The sequence below is a fragment of the Pan paniscus genome, chromosome 2 (assembly GCF_029289425.2).
Source record: "Pan paniscus chromosome 2, NHGRI_mPanPan1-v2.0_pri, whole genome shotgun sequence".
Lineage (NCBI taxonomy): Eukaryota > Metazoa > Chordata > Mammalia > Primates > Hominidae > Pan > Pan paniscus.
This window is the reverse complement of record NC_085926.1, coordinates 69,801,369-69,817,471: the sequence shown is the minus strand read 5'-3', so window position 1 is coordinate 69,817,471 and position 16,103 is coordinate 69,801,369. Positions and strand designations below refer to the sequence as shown.

Sequence of the window (16,103 nt, the reverse complement as noted above, 5' to 3'; positions counted from 1 at the left end):
AGAGGAGAAAGTTCATCAACAGCAGTCAATGAGCACTTTCTACATGCCAGGTACTGTACCAGGTATTGGGGTAAACAGATGACTAAGATGTTACACTATTTATCTTACTAACCTATCCCACCTCTCTTTTCCTGCCTCTAGCACAGTTTGCCATGAAAATCAAGAACATAGATTCTGACGTTTATTTGTCCAGGTTCAAATCTCACCACTTACTAATTCTATGACTTTGTACAAATTTACTAAATTTTCTGGGCCCCAGTTCTTTCACCTGAGAAAGGAGAAATAAGTGACTACCCATAGGTTATTGTTAGAACTGAAAGAGATGACAAGTAATGTGTTCAGCATTGTCTCTGATGCATAATAAATGCTCAATTTTTAAAAAAGCTCTTACAATTACAATCATGGTTAGTGCTACCTGTCCTGTATTAATATTGACCAATCTAGAGAACTAAGAGAAATGAGACAGAGTGAAAAAAACAAATGAAAAATCAAGAAAGTGGAAGAGCAAGAAATAAAGAAAGGATAGGGAATAACCATATCAGAAACTTTAAGGGATTATTTTCTAAAAAATCAAGCCAGGGACAGTGGCAGATGCCTGTAATCCTAGCTACTTGGGAGGCTGAAGTGGGAGGTTTGCTTAAGACCAGGAGTTCAAGACCAGCCCAGGCAATGGAGACCCCATCTCTTAAAAATAAATTTTAATGAAATAAAATAAATAAAATTTCAAGCCAGATTTCCTCTCTCACCTTAGGCACTATTTAAAGCTGAGTAAACCTACAAGGCACTCGGGTACATTTTAGAACTGAAACTCTGATTTATTACATGCTCACACACAGGGAAAATCTGTACCCTCCATGAGTTCTCAAATGTTGATCACAAAACCAATGGTATCAATTCCAGCCATTCCCGAAGGGGACATAATGTGATGCCAAATATTCCCCTGGCAGGTTCAGCCAGTAACATCACCTGACTTTTTATGTTGGACAATCCACCGCCTCAAGAAATATTTCTATTGACAATTTATACCAGTACTTTAGAAAGATCTACCTTACAGTACAGTTCTAAGGGAACCTTCTTGGATACAGCAATGAAACGTCCACTAGCAAATGGACCAAAGCTTGGCTTAAATATGAACACAGGCCACCATATACAAAATTCATGAGATGTTACGTGCATTTCCCAGCACTAAAATACTGCTCCTCAAGTCATCACCCAAATTAACAAACACATGTCTTCTGGATATCAAGAACCATGTCCATTTGGTTTAATGCTGTATCCCTAGAACTCAGCAGAATAAACAGTCCATGGCTTGATGAATATCTTTAAAATGAATCAACGTAATATGTAAGCAACTGTCTTGGGCACATCTGTACTATTCAGATGTGTTTCTTGAATTTGTATACATATATGTATATGCATATGAACACACACACATACACAGAGGGAAAGAGAGAAAGAGAGAGATACCCAAATCCTAAGTTTAAACACAGACTAAGAATTTGTAGTGTGGTTGGGGAGGAAAAAATAATATCAAAAAAACTAAGCACAAAATGCAGCATAAAAACATCACCAGTACTCCAGTGCTTCTGAAATAATAAGTACTACTCTTTGCCCTAAATTGCAGCAAATCAACTACAGTCATCAGAATTCTTACTGACCCTTTAAAAGCTGAACCTTAACTAAAATGGGATTTAAAGTAATCAACCATCCAAGTGACAGTCAACTTTTTCCTTGGAAGCTAAACTGGGTTTCAGAATCTTTTTGGAAGGAAAAATTCAATCACTGCTTTGAACAGGTTAGAAAAGAGATAAGGGATTTTACTTGTTATCCTGTCCAAGACTTAGCTGAAGAAAAGTAATGCTACTGTTTTATCATAGCTCAAAATTCTTCTTATTTTATTTAGGCATTAAATGTTTTATTGCCCAGCCCGAGCACACCATATTTTCTTATATTCTTTCTTCTGATAGTCATTTTTCTTTCCAGTAAACTCATACTTCTACTCAATAGCCCCACAACAGTTAACACTTGAGAGCTTACTATGTGCCGGGTCCTATGTTGGCCCATGAACTACACACAATTTAAGAAGCATCTACTTGGTCTTGGAATGTTTCATTATGATCCCAGCCAATGGTTCCCAAACCTGTCTTCCTATCAGAAGCACTTGAGGAGCCTTCTCCTTACCCCACCTCCTTAAAATAAATACAAGAGATTTAAGAAGTATAAAGTTCAAGGATCTTTCCCCAAACAAATGAGTGAGTGAGATTCTACAGGGGTACGGTTTAGAATTCTGTGTTTTTAAAAAATGATTCTCATAGGGGTCTAAAGTGAAGTCAAGTCTAGAAACCACTAATATATAATATAACATTATAATATATATAGCTATATATAATATTATCTATGTAAATGGTCTCTTAAGAGTGGCAGGAAAATACTCAAGAATGGAAGCTCCTTTTATTTATTGAATAAAGAAGTTACTCATACATTTTAATTCTTTAAAATATCCATGTGGAATGTTCAATGAAAGCCTTATTGTGGGGTAATTAAAGAGTTTCATCAAAGTAATAATGAAACTCACAAAGTACTCTCAAGAGTAACACACACATCTCTTTTGTCCAGATGGCCTCACACTCACGTTCTGGGAAAAGTCACATGCCACCGGAAGGCCCTTCAATCCAAACATTTATTAGTTTTCCCAGCATGTGTGTGAGAGGCACTGTTCTCAGCGCCATGGGGAAGACAAGGATGAAGATGCAAGAGGCTCTGCTTTCCAGGCGTTCACTCCAGAGAAACCCAAGACTCACACTCACATGCCAATGGGAAGAGGGTACAGGGAGGACAGAATGCTAGAGCCCTCTTCTCTCTCCTCTGCAACTCCTTCCCTGGCCTGGCGCCTCCTGACCTGGCAGATGAAGTTTTGCAGGTCTTATATTTCTTCCTCAGAGAGGTCTTCCCAGACCATCCTTCCTAAAGAAGAAACATCTCCTTTTGTTTTGTGCTCTTGAAGCAAGCTTCTTTCTTTTATAGCACTTAATTCAACTTGTAATCCTTTTATTTATCTATTTGTCCTGTGTTCTTAAGGGCAGGTTCCTTGTACTTACCTTTTTCTCAGTGCCTGGCACATAGTAAGTATTTAAATATTTGCTGGATAGATGGATAGAAGGAAAGAAGAATGGATGAATGACTGACAAAAATGAAAAAAGGTCAGATAAGGAAGGATCTATGAAGTATAATTTGAGGGTAGCATTTAATTAATTATGAAGAAAGTCAATAGTCATAAATGGGATATACAACTATGTACTCTTTATTTGCAAGCTTTTAGTGGCTGAGCACAACTCACTTTCATGGAGAAAGTATTGGGGTACAAATTTGCAAGGAACTGGTCCAGCGGCTCTAATTTGAAACCATCACAGCATGACTGAAGAAAATTTGTAATGACTACCTACTTGCAGAAATAACTGTGCAGTAGCACTCACTCACGTTTATCTCTTTCATCCTGTTTCTATTTTTTTCTCCTATCAAGAACAGATCTGCCTGTAACAGTGATATTACAGCATCCTCTCAAAGACAGCTCATTGTCCCCGGAAACCAAGGAAGCCCTTCAAGGTTGAAAAGGAAAATAAAGAAGAGACTAAGATGACCCCACATAAACCTGATTGGGATGCAGCCCAACATTATTAAAGAATGGTTAAGATATTTATACAAACATCCAGAAGGAAAAATTAAATGTTTTTAAAAACTGTTTCAAAGAATCTGTCCAGAGGATAAAAATACAGTCTACAAAGAGGCATCGCAAATTCTGTCTAAAGTGAATTTTTAAGCAATTAACAAACAAAAATATATAAAATATTAGCTTGACTCTTTAATATAATAATCAATACCACGGATTAATCCCTTACCTTAAACTCTTTGATATTCTCTCAGTGTTCATTTCAAAATAAATACTTGTTCCTGCATTAAAGGTTATGTAGAGGCTTTTCTTTGTTATCTATAAATGGCAACCAGTATTTGCAATAAGAAAACTACAATCTAGAATATAAACAGAGTAGGTAAGACAACACAAAGTTGGAGAGAACGCACTGATGAGATTATGCTGCTTTGATAATATTTTTAAATGAGAAATTTAGTAAAAATGCAATTTACTATCTTATCAAGGTAAGTAAACAGGAAAAGATAAGGCCGTCACCAGTGTGGGGGACAAAGTTATTCACGAGATGACTTTACAATAAATAAAATCTCCACATCAGCTCCTGAAAATCATGGTGCTTTTATCTCAATTTATGGGTTAACTCTTTACTCATTTAAAAAGAAAAATGTGGACATATATTTTACTGTTAGTAACTTTTTTTAAGTTATGAAATATTGAAGGACAATAAGAATGTGAATGTCTCTGCCTATCTTTTAGGGGTGTTGTGGATTGAAACAGGAGAGTGCATCACCATCGTCTTCATCTACAACATCAGTTTCTTCTTCCAAGCAGGAGTCAAGGTATTATAATATTTTAAAGCAACATGCAATATTTTAAAGCTGTAGAAGTGGCCTCCATGGACCACCTTGGCTAAGCTCACAGCCACTGAGATGAACCCACCCTTCCCTTGATTCCATCTCATTAGGAGATCCCAGGACATCAGCAGTTCCATGGACCATCTAAATCCATTCTGGTCCAAGGAGGAGCCAGAAGAAGGGACTGAGATAAAGAAGACAGGGATATTCTGCCATCTAGATTTTATAGTCTATTCATATAAATTAAATGTTTGTATTCCAAAGAGTGAGCAGAAGGTAGAGAGACACTGTTTCTTGCAGACAACGATGCCATTGTGGAAGGTGGTATGGAAGTCACTGGTGTGCAAAAACTCCAATATGTAAAAGATGTGGTAAGGATCCAGGGCAGTGGTTTCAACCTGTGGGCAGCAAACTTCTGAGAGGTCTGCTATTTAATAAATGTGTCACTCCTATGGATATAAACATGGCACCATTTTTCCAACTGGAGACAGGATAGTGTGGTGATTCAATGCAGACACACACACCACCCTTCGTATCCTAGTTTTACTCTGGGTAAGGCATTCGACTTATGAGTCTCAAGATCTGCATCTATAAGATGGGAATATTAATACTACCTATTTCATAGAATAATACTATGATTGAATGAGATAAAGTATGAAAAGTACTTAACATGGTACAAGAAAAATAGCACTCAATCAAGGTGACACAAGGAGCGAGGACTCTATTTCAAAACATTGTTAGGTAATGAAAAGTCAGCCCTTAGAGCCTCAAAGAACTTTAAATTCTAGGGCAAATAAAAGTTATTATTTGGAGACAATGCTTAAGGTAGTTTTGAATTTTGATATCTTAAGAGGTAGTCCAGATTCAAAATACATGTAAGTTCAGGAAAGGTATAGATAAATTTGTGAATAATATATTCATAGTGCATAACTAAAGACTAAATATTGATGGTATCTGTAACTTCTGATAGTAGACAACAAACTATGTCTTTTCAGTGGCTGTCTTAGCTACAAACCAAATTCTAGTCCAGGAAACCTTCTGCTCTGATTCAGTGTGTCAATCATAATTTTTATTTATATTTTTTCTATGTAAACATACCCAGGAGTCACACAGGAAGTCATGTATTTAAATAAGTAAAACTATAAAAAAATCAAACCTCTTTATGCTAAATAAATCACCTTATGTTAAATTTTTGCTAACAGTCAAATTTCTCAAACTTTTAAAGCATCTCAAAACTTACTCTCATACTAATGACATCCTGTTACAGTTATGCTGGGCAAACAGGATTTAAAATGAGAAAAATAATATTTGCACAAAAATCCTTCCTGTCTGTTGATTAATCATAATAAACTCTAATCAATCATAATAAACTCAATGCACATTAGCTTTCTGCATCTAATTGACACTCTAGGGAGTCTTACCTATAATCAAAGTATATATTAATGTTGATAGTAAAATATTCAAATAACCAATATTTTAAATTAATAGTCTGTAATTCCAATGAATATTACCATGAAATAATATAAAAGACAAATTAAATCCTTACTTAAAATACTGTCGTGTTCTTAAAAAAATAATGCCTAAAAAAGCTACTAAATTCTCCCCTTAACATTTACTACATATTAATTACCTGCCAGATATAACAGGTAAGGCTGGTAATACAGATATAGAGAATAATATACACCATAATTTAAGCTTATCTTGCTCCTAATATCAAACAACATTGGTTCATTTTTAAAAGATGTTAACAAAATCATGAATAAAAGAAGGAAGAGTCAAAATTATTAAAATCCATTCATCCACTAAACAAATATTTATTGAGCACCTCCTATGTCCCAGGCACTGTTCAATAGGCTTAAGATGCATAACTGATATATCATGATTATTAAGAGAAAAATGTTCTGGGGTAATGCTGAATGCTCAAATTATTTATTAATTTAAACAGACAATGTGAAAATTGAATGCATTTGCAACCTTTAAACACCATCTACAATGATATTCCCATTAACAAAGATGTTTAGTTTCTATACTTGATTTAGATCACTGCATTTTCATTTATTAGCGTGTTGGGAAAGAAACATGAAAATTTGAAAAAAAAAAAACCATGAGATCACGTCTCTGCCTTATGTGAAAAAAGAGGAGGGAGGAGAGAAGAGACATGGAGAATTCTTTATCATATTGCCACACTGATAACTGTATCTCATATTTGCATATCATACCCCATGTTTATTATTAAACAAATCTTTTTTATTTAAAGAAAAAACTGGGGGGGCAGGGATTGAGATACGAGTATCCCGTGCAAAATCAAGAGGTTAATGTGCCACAGGTCTGGAGTTTGAAACTCCAGAGCCCTCACTTTCCTCTCTATGGTTCTCTGTTCCAAGTTTTTGTAATCTACCCAGTGAGCACAAAAGCAAACTAATTCTAAAATTAGAACCTTGCATGGAGTTGCCTCTTTACTTGTCTGTACCCCACACTAGATTCTGAATTCCATAAAGGCATGAACCATGTCTGTTTAGGTCACTACTTCATTCTTTCACCACATACAATTTCAGACACAGAGAAGGCACTCAATAACTATTCACCAGTAGGTTAAATGATTAATTAATTGACCATAATGGCTTCTCTTGGCCACCTCTGATGATGATCTGACTTAAAAAAAACAAAAACAAAACAGAACAAAAAACACACACAAAAAAACAGAGAATGAAGCAGACTTCCCTGAATATTATACCAAGCATGAATTCAATTAATGGCATTTACTAGAAAGAAACAATGTTTGTCCTCAAATAATTTAATCTAGTTAGAAAAGAGACTAAGAAAATATGAGATTACAAGGAAGAAAAAAAAAGTAACCCAACATATCAACACAATTTATACTTCTTAATAGAAGAAGAAAGTTCTCAAAAAAGGAAATAATTTTTCAAAAAGGCTTTCTAGGGGAAACAAGGTCTTTGGAAATTTGGGGGAAAATGATAGGCTTCCTTTGAGAAACATGGTAAATCTTGAGCAAAGGTTCCCAAAGTGTGGGATACAAGATGATCTCAAATCGAGATGTACAGACTTCACATTAACTAAGCATGGAATCACACAGTGAGAAGGGCCCTTTCAAATTTCTTCCATCTAAGGAAAGTCTCTGTTTGATGCTAATATGTCTTCAATCTCTCAACACTTGCCCTTTGTTCACAATACAGCTCAGACCTCAGACACCCGCCAGTCCAGACAATATACCTAGCAAGAATCTAACAATTTTCTTTCAATTTCATTATATTGATTTTAATACCTATTTCCATTCGTGGCTTCCATGTATGATAACATTTCCTTTAAAACATGTAATATTTAAAGTTCCATGTGGTTTTTGCAAGCAAAAGTAATGAAGTTAGCATGAGAATAGCTAAAATTTAGGAAACACTGATTGAGAGATATAAAGAATGTGCTAGAAACTTCCAGTGGAAACGAGATTAAACACAGCCCCGATATAGTGGCCCACTCTATTGTGGTGAGAGGCTAATAGCTACAAAGAATTTCAGTCTGATAAAGAAAACCATGTAGGGTTCTGAAATCACAGTAAGTGAGCCCAGCCCTAATCTCTCACTAACTGTGGGAAATGAGCATGACTCTCAGATATGATTCCATACAGAAAAAGTGGGAAGCTGGCCAAGTAGGACTGAGAATATCACCATGGAAGTTACACGCTGCGTTTGTTGATACTGCCTGTAAATAAGACCTCTAGCCCAGGGGAAAACAAAACAAAACAAAAAAAATCAAGGCTGTCAGAACAAAATGTCAGGCATGCTAGAGGTTGATGCTTCGATATATAAAGACCTCTCCTCTAATGCTGTGAAGGTCACTCTGTCCTGTGTTATCTCCTGGAACATAAATTTAGCTTACAGTCCATTTTTGTTTTGGTTGTTATCTAATTTCATAATGAAGTACCAAAAGAGATTCCTAGTACAATTTTCCCCCCAGTATTAGCTATATAGTACTTCATACACTAGATGGAGCCAGCTTTATAATGCTTTGGGATTCGTGAGCAGGTTTTGTGTTGTACTTGAAAAAAAAAAAAATCATTACACAAAGTTACGGAAGAGCTGTGTGCTAACTAAATATACTTTAAATGTTTTAAACTTTCATTTCAGAGGTCAAAAGGCCCTATCATTTTAGCATTTTCTATAACTCTTAAGCTTAAATTAATATCAAAGTATCAATAATACTATAAAATGTGTATTTCAAATATATAAATCTTGTAACTCATTGGTATTTAACTTCTTTATTAACATGTATTTATTATTATAGATTTTTAAACTGACAATTTCAAAAAGATATGTGCTTTTTTTTCTTTTAGTTTTTTTTTTTTTTTTTTTTGCTTATGGGAAATGGAAGCAATTTTTAAATGCAATGCAATGAGCATGATCATCTCACTTGGACTTATAAAGACTGCCTCTGGATTAGGAGGGGTTTAGGGCAAAGAGAGTCACACGTATGCAGAATGTAGACCATGAGAGCAGAAAAGTAGTCCCTGGGGGGCGGGGGGTAAAACTGATAACGTGCTTACAACATGAGGGCGCTGGTCTCCAGGACCAGTAAAAGTCAACTACCAAAAGACAAAAGAAAAATACCACTGTTCACAGTCACCAACCTAGGGCTGGGATGGGGCGGCAGGGAAGTACTAAGAGGAAGGTAACTTCTATGATTCTCTCCAGTCAGTCATGGTAGCTCACTGCCTTTTCACTGAATTTTAATACTTTAGAGGAGTAATTCTCAACAAGGGACAATTTTGTCCCCATGGGACATTTGACAGGTCTAGAGACATTTTTGGTTTTTGCAAACAGAGAAGCAAGTGCTACTGGCATCTAGTGAGTAGAGGCCAGGGATGCTGTTAAACATCCCACAATGCACAGTATGGCCTTCACAAGAAAGAATATCTGGCTGCAAAGGTCAATATTGCCCAGATTGGAAAACTCTATTGTACAATAAGCACCTCTTTCATACAGAAGACAAAATACAGTCAGCCCCTCTGTATCCATAAGCTCCACATCCACACATTCTGCCAACCATGGATCAATAGTATTAAAAAGAAAACAAATAAAAACAATGCAACAATAAAAAATAACACAAATAAAAACTCAATATAGTATAACAACTACTTACATGGCATTTATGTTGTACCAGGTATTAGAACTAATCTGCAGGTGATTTAAAGTATATGTAAGGATGTACATAAGATATATGAAAATACTACACCATTTTAAATCAGACACTTGAGCACCCATGGATTTTGGTATCCAAGGGAGTCCTGAAACGAATCCCCCAAGGATACCAAGGACAACTGTAGTTCCACCTCACTGTAAACATTAAATTATTAACAAAAAGTTTTAAGTGTATGGGACACAATACATGATTTACTTCAGTCTATCACATATGCCACAATATTAGGGTCAATGGGTCCAGGGATTAATGATTAAGAGGGAAGTGATCAGCTGGGCTCGGTGGCTCACGCCTGTAATCCCAGCACTTTGGGAGGCTGAGGCGGGAGGATCACGAGGTCAGGAGTTCGAGACCAGCCTGACCAATATGGTGAAACTCTGTCTCTACTAAAAATACAAAAATTAGCTGGGCGTGGTGGCGTGCACCTGTAATCCTAGCTACTGGCAGGAGAGTCACTTGAACATGGGAGGCGAAGGTTGCAGTGAGCTGAGATCACACCACTGCACTCCAGCCTGGGCGACAGAGTGAGACTTTGTCAAAAAAAAAAAAAAAAGACGAAAGAGATCAATAAACTGAGGAATAACATTAACACAATGCATCACTACACATCAGTAAACATGAGTGATATGCCTTTACATGGATAAAATCAAGACAGATGTGGAATGAACAAAGATGTCACATAGAATCTTGCCTTATGACCCCATTTATTTAAAGTTCAAAGTATAGTTTAGTGATGTAGTCAACGATTCTAAAACTGTAATGAAAAGCAAAGGAGTGATTAGAACAAAAAGGATGATGGTTAACTAGGTAGGGAGTAAAGAGGAGAATGCCTCAAAGATGAGGCTTCCAGAGGGTTCTATTTTTTAAGATGGATGGTGGGCACATGGTTATTCATTTTATTGGTCTTTACTAAATGGACAGGTATTGCTTTCTATATGTACGATATATTTAATAATAATAATATTGAATATTGTTAGTAATGAAAAAGTTAAAAAATAAGCCATATAGGGAAGTAAAGAAATGGATACGGCAAGTATAAACTACTCTTTAAAGACATTAAGAAGGATAATAGTGAATTTTGGCATAATTGGCTAAGGTACCACCAGGGTCAGAGGTATCTCTTACTCTTCCTTCCCCTTAACCCTCTACTGAACAGACGCTTATCACATCTTATCTATCAACCACCATCTCTGTTCTCACAGATATTCTGACATGGTGAAACTCTGGCCTGGACTACTAGGTTGTTCTGACAACTTCCCCCAAAATATTATACACCTACTACTAGATAACACTTCCTAAAGCATGATTTTGCTGTTTTCAGGCAACTATGGTCACAAAATTAATGGTTCATCACTATACAATGAATTAATTTTTTAAAAATGTTTTATTTAGACTAGCAATCAAGCACCAACTTATCCTTCTGGACTTATCTATTGTAATGATTCAAACAAATATAAACAACTTATTCTCTAACTCTAGCTGTACACTCTTGCTTGGGGTGTTCTCTTGCCTGGAGTACTACTCTTCATGCACTCACCATCCCTATCAAAAAAACACTACGTATTCTTCAGTAAAATGAAAGGGAGATGTATTACCAAATGTTGGTGAAGAACAGAGCAAATGGCACACTCAGATGCTGCTCCTGAGGGTGTAAATTCATAGAAAGACTTTTGGAAAATGGTTTGCAGTATCTACCAAAAGCTGAACATGTGCATGCCTCATAACCTAGTAATTCCATTTCTTAACCCAAACCAGATAAATTTATATGTGTGTTCACCAAAAAGCATATAGCAATAATGTTCATTGCAACACTGCTCATAATAGTGCAGAACTCTAGGCAAACCAAATTCCCATCAACAGTGGAATGGATAAATGGTGATGTAATCATACAATGGAATATCCTATGAGAATGAACTACTGCTACATACAAACAAGGGATAAATCTCACATACATAATGTTAAGCGAAAGAACCCAGATATGAGAGTACATGCTGTATGATTTCATCGGTATGAAGTTAAATAAAACCCAGACATGATTAATCCATGGTGTTAGAAGTCAGGATAGTGATTATACTTAGAAGAGGGGTTGACTAGGAGGAGGCACAAGGGTGCTAGTGATGCTCTATCTTAGAGATTGGGTGCTAGCTATCTGGTGAAAATTCCTCAGGCAGTGCATGTAAGATGTGTATACTTTTCTGTGGGAATATTAAACTTCAGTTAAAAGTTTACTAAAAATACTTTAAAAATCTACTTATTCTTTAAGACTGTTCCTTGACAAACCTTCCTCACTTTCTTAACAATCTTCCTTGATCCCATCTAGATGCCTCTTTCTCCTCTAATGTCCCATAATATAATTATAATCTTAAAATCACCCTAAAATTGTTTGTATATGTTTGCCGAAAGAGATGGTTACATTACTGAGTGCATGGATCAGTATTTCCTTTAGGATTTCCCATAAAGCACTGCATTATAGCAGCTCACCAATAAATATTTGTGAGGTTTAAATTAAATTTATGGAACTTAAATTACATATATCGGCCTTTTCAAAGCAACATTTCTTTGTGAGCATGTGAGCATATTGGGTAAATGTTTTCATCTCCTTTTTTATTCTTTTACTTTTATTTAGATACACTAAAATTCACCTTCCATTCGAGTTTTGAGATGCACAGAGCCATGTCACCACCAGCACAATCAAGATACAGAACAGTTCCATCACCTCAAAATACTCTCTTGTGCTACTCCTTTGTAGTCAAAACAGCCCCCATCTCCAATCCCAGAAACCACCTATCAGTTTTCTGTTTCTATGTTTTGCCTTTTCCAGGATGTCATATAAATGGAATCATATAGCATTTAGGCTTTTGAGTCTGTTTTTTGTCCCTTAGCAAGTGCATTTGACCTTCATCCACATTGCTACAGGTATCGGTAGCTTGTTCCTTTCTATCGCTAATTAGTATTCTATTGTATGGATAAACCACAGCTTGTTTATCCTTTCACTAGTATAAGGACATTCAGACTGTTTCCAGTTTGGGGTAATTATGAATAAAAGGTGCTATCCATTTTTAAGATATACCAAAAAAAGAAAATTTGCAAATGACTGAGCCAAGGTCACAATTACCAATAATAAAAAGAAATGGTACATACTTAAAAGAAACCTATAGGAAAAGTATAAGTCAGTATTCCTATGTCAATAAAATCCAGCTCATAATATATTTTCTGTAGAGAGATTTTAAACTAACTTTTCTATATTTGGTACACATTAATGAGCCAGAGTTCAGAAGTATCCAACCAAAGCACCTTTCCAAAGGTTCCTTCTTGCCAATGTGACCCTGGTGACCAGACGATTATAAATAACTTTTATGTCTTGATCTATGTGTAACTATTCATCATTGCTGTGTAAGTCAGCAATGATGCCCGACCAGCCTCTGCCTTTCATCTGACCTACTGTACTCATTTGCAATGCACAGAGTGGGTGGCAAGTGATGGGCCCAGCACTTGGGGGCTCCATGAGCATGCAAAGAAACAGGCTACTTAGATGATTATGCAGAGGGGGTAACTACAGCTGCACTTATTTCTGTTGATTTAGACACAAAACAACATATGTCCAAATCCTCAGGGGCAGACTATCACAAAATTTCCATTAGCTGGCATTCTGGGTGCCTGTCTGGGGAGCCTGAGCCACTGTCTATCCAGGGTCAAGGCCACAGGGAATGGAAATGCCCAAGAAAAACATTTTAAGGAGGTAGCTGCCTTGCACCTGGCACCATAGTTAATGACAGCACATCGGTTCTAAGTCTTTAAGACTCAAAAGCAGCATGCAAACAATCTTTCCTTTGCAGGTTTTTGTTTCTCTGCAATAGTCACTAGGAAAATCATGAGAACCTCATTGTTTGGCCCCTTTCAAAAGGTTCTTAAGTAATAATAATAATAGCAGCTAATTATGGAAGGTATGCTATGTATTCCCATGCTAAGCATTTTATATGCATTACCTTATTTTAATCTTCAATAACAACCTTCTACCTTTAATATTATTTTAGTATCCCTTTTACCAATAAGGAGAATGAGACTTTAAGAGACTGTATCACTTGCCAAACGGTTTGCAAAGAAGGAATTCAACCCAAGGCACAGTTGGAATCTAGATCCTATGTTCTTAAGCCACAGGCTATATCACCTCATTGTCTAACTAGTAACTACATTCATTCATCCAAACACTCCAAAAATATTATCCTATTATATCCATCTAGGGAAATAAACATAAATATGATATGCTCCTTTCCTCTGGGAGCTTATTACTTATGGGAGGGTGGGGGATCCTATAAACAATAAACACCTTGATCTTTTTGGTCAAATACTTTTCTGAGATTCATATGAAAACTACAGACTTCAGAGAAAATTCACACAGGCATAGACACAAAAAACTCCATTGACTGCTCAGACCACAGGTTAGGAATCCCTGGAATACTTAACTAGCTGACCACAAACTGCATGGAGTTTTGATTCAGATAAGAACAAAATATTATGAGAATTCGAAGGAGAGACCCCAGAGTAAAGACGTCCTGAAGATTGAGAGGTATATAAGTCAGGCAAAGAAACAGGGATGATGGACCTTCAATGGTGAGGCACATGCTAGGAAAAAGAGCTAAAGAGGAAACAGGAGGAAAGCAGGCAGAGGCAACAGGCCCCTGAAATGGTCCAAGCAAGAGTTTCCTACTTCTAGAAAGGATGTGGTGAGGATGAGGTATCAGAGCCCAGGCTCTGGGGTCAGACAATACTAGCCTCAATTCCAAGGTCTTCCCATTTCTCATTAGCTATTCACCCAGGGGGAAATTACTCAAGCCTTCTAAGCTTCAGTATCGTCATCTGCAAAATGAGCATAGGAACAGTCTCAACTTCACAGGCTGTTGTGGAATAATGCATAGATTAATGCCTGGCATGTACTTCGCACAGAACCTGAAGTACAAGCAGTGAATACACTGCAGCCACTATAATAAACAACATTATCATCACCGCCACCACCATCTTGGTCACCAGAGCCTGATACGAACATGGCATCACAAAGGGAACTCCTCTAAAACAGCACCGTAACTGAAATCCTTAATTTACATCCAGGCCATCCTGCTTCGTTCATAGACACAAGAGGTACTGTAGAAGAATCTTTGCCCAAATAATTTCCAGTGCAAAAAGCTATCTCTCAAATTCCTTCCTTTGTATACTCACAGCATATAATTTATTCTCATTAATCACACAATAATGTGAGAAGTACATTCTAGAGAAGGGGGGAAAATTATAGAAGTCTTTGGGATGTCTGTGGTGGGTTTGTTTTTGAACATCATCAGTGTCTGCTCTTTCCTTACATAAGGATAGAGATCACGAGCGAAGCAGATGTTACATGATTGTCATTGCCATCATGTTCACAACAAGCATCTGAAAACATAAATTTTTGCAAAGCCCTTTTGCACTCAGTTAGTCTTTGTCACCACTCTGAGCATGATATTACCGTGCAGAAAGAGAAAAATGGTACAAAACATTCTACTCGATTCTTCTTCATTGTGTTTTCAGTAATCATTTATTTTAAATTCTTCCTGTGGTCTAACAGCTAACATGAAAGTATCATACTGGAATCCATCCATGAGTGCTCGAGGAAATGTGTGGAGAATATTGTGTTTTGATTCCTCAGCCATGGTAATAGACAGAACATTCACAAAACCCTTGCTCTTTAAAATATTCCATGGCCAGCCAATATTTGTCAGAGTGATATTGCCATAGAGTCAGCTCTGGAAAAATAAAGTCATGAGAAAACACAAGCATTTTCATCTTCCCCAGAACGCTGGCCAGGATATCTGCTTATCTCTGCCATCTATGCTGACACCATCTACAAAAATCACAATGTTCCCCTCACTTGAAAAGCACACAAATGAAAGGAAAGCATAGGATTCCAACAATTCTCTCTGAACCCAACAGACTGCTGTTATAAATTCGCAAAGCTTTCTTCCAGCTTTAAATTTGTTCTTCTGCAAGAGCATCGTAACAACTGAGCTCATTCTATCTACATGGAAAATAAGCAGAAGAAAACCTAATTGTTCATGAACAAGAATTTTTTCATGAAATAGAAAAGAAGGAGTTGAAGCTGATGGGAAATAATGTGGCCAGCACATCATTAAATGTAGAAAGAGCTCTTAGGCTATGAAGCATGTGGGATTGGGAACATGGTAGTTAGGAAATACCCATGTGTTATCTGAATCAAAACAAGAATTCCTGTTATGAAGGGGTTCCCCAGTGGCTTTTAGAAAATCTGATATAAAGTCTCAAGAAACTGAAACATGGCAAAGTCTTGGAGGAGTCCACAAAAAAGCCAGAGAAGTGTGAGTTACAGAGTAGACCTTTCTCTCCATCTGAAA

The 16,103-nt window shown here is 36.6% G+C and overlaps 1 protein-coding gene and 1 long non-coding RNA gene across 5 annotated transcripts in view; one reads left to right on the top strand and one right to left on the bottom strand.

The window, feature by feature from the left end:
- The window catches only part of MITF (melanocyte inducing transcription factor), a 228,029-nt gene that overhangs the window by 103,916 nt on the left and 108,010 nt on the right, over positions 1–16,103 (bottom strand). The window lies entirely within an intron of this gene.
- LOC134729989 (uncharacterized) overlaps positions 1–16,103 on the top strand; it is a 69,271-nt gene that overhangs the window by 40,321 nt on the left and 12,847 nt on the right. Inside the window, exon 3 of the long non-coding RNA XR_010111573.1 lies at positions 4,403–4,485. This is a non-coding gene — a long non-coding RNA (uncharacterized LOC134729989). The remainder of the gene's footprint in view (positions 1–4,402; positions 4,486–16,103) is intronic.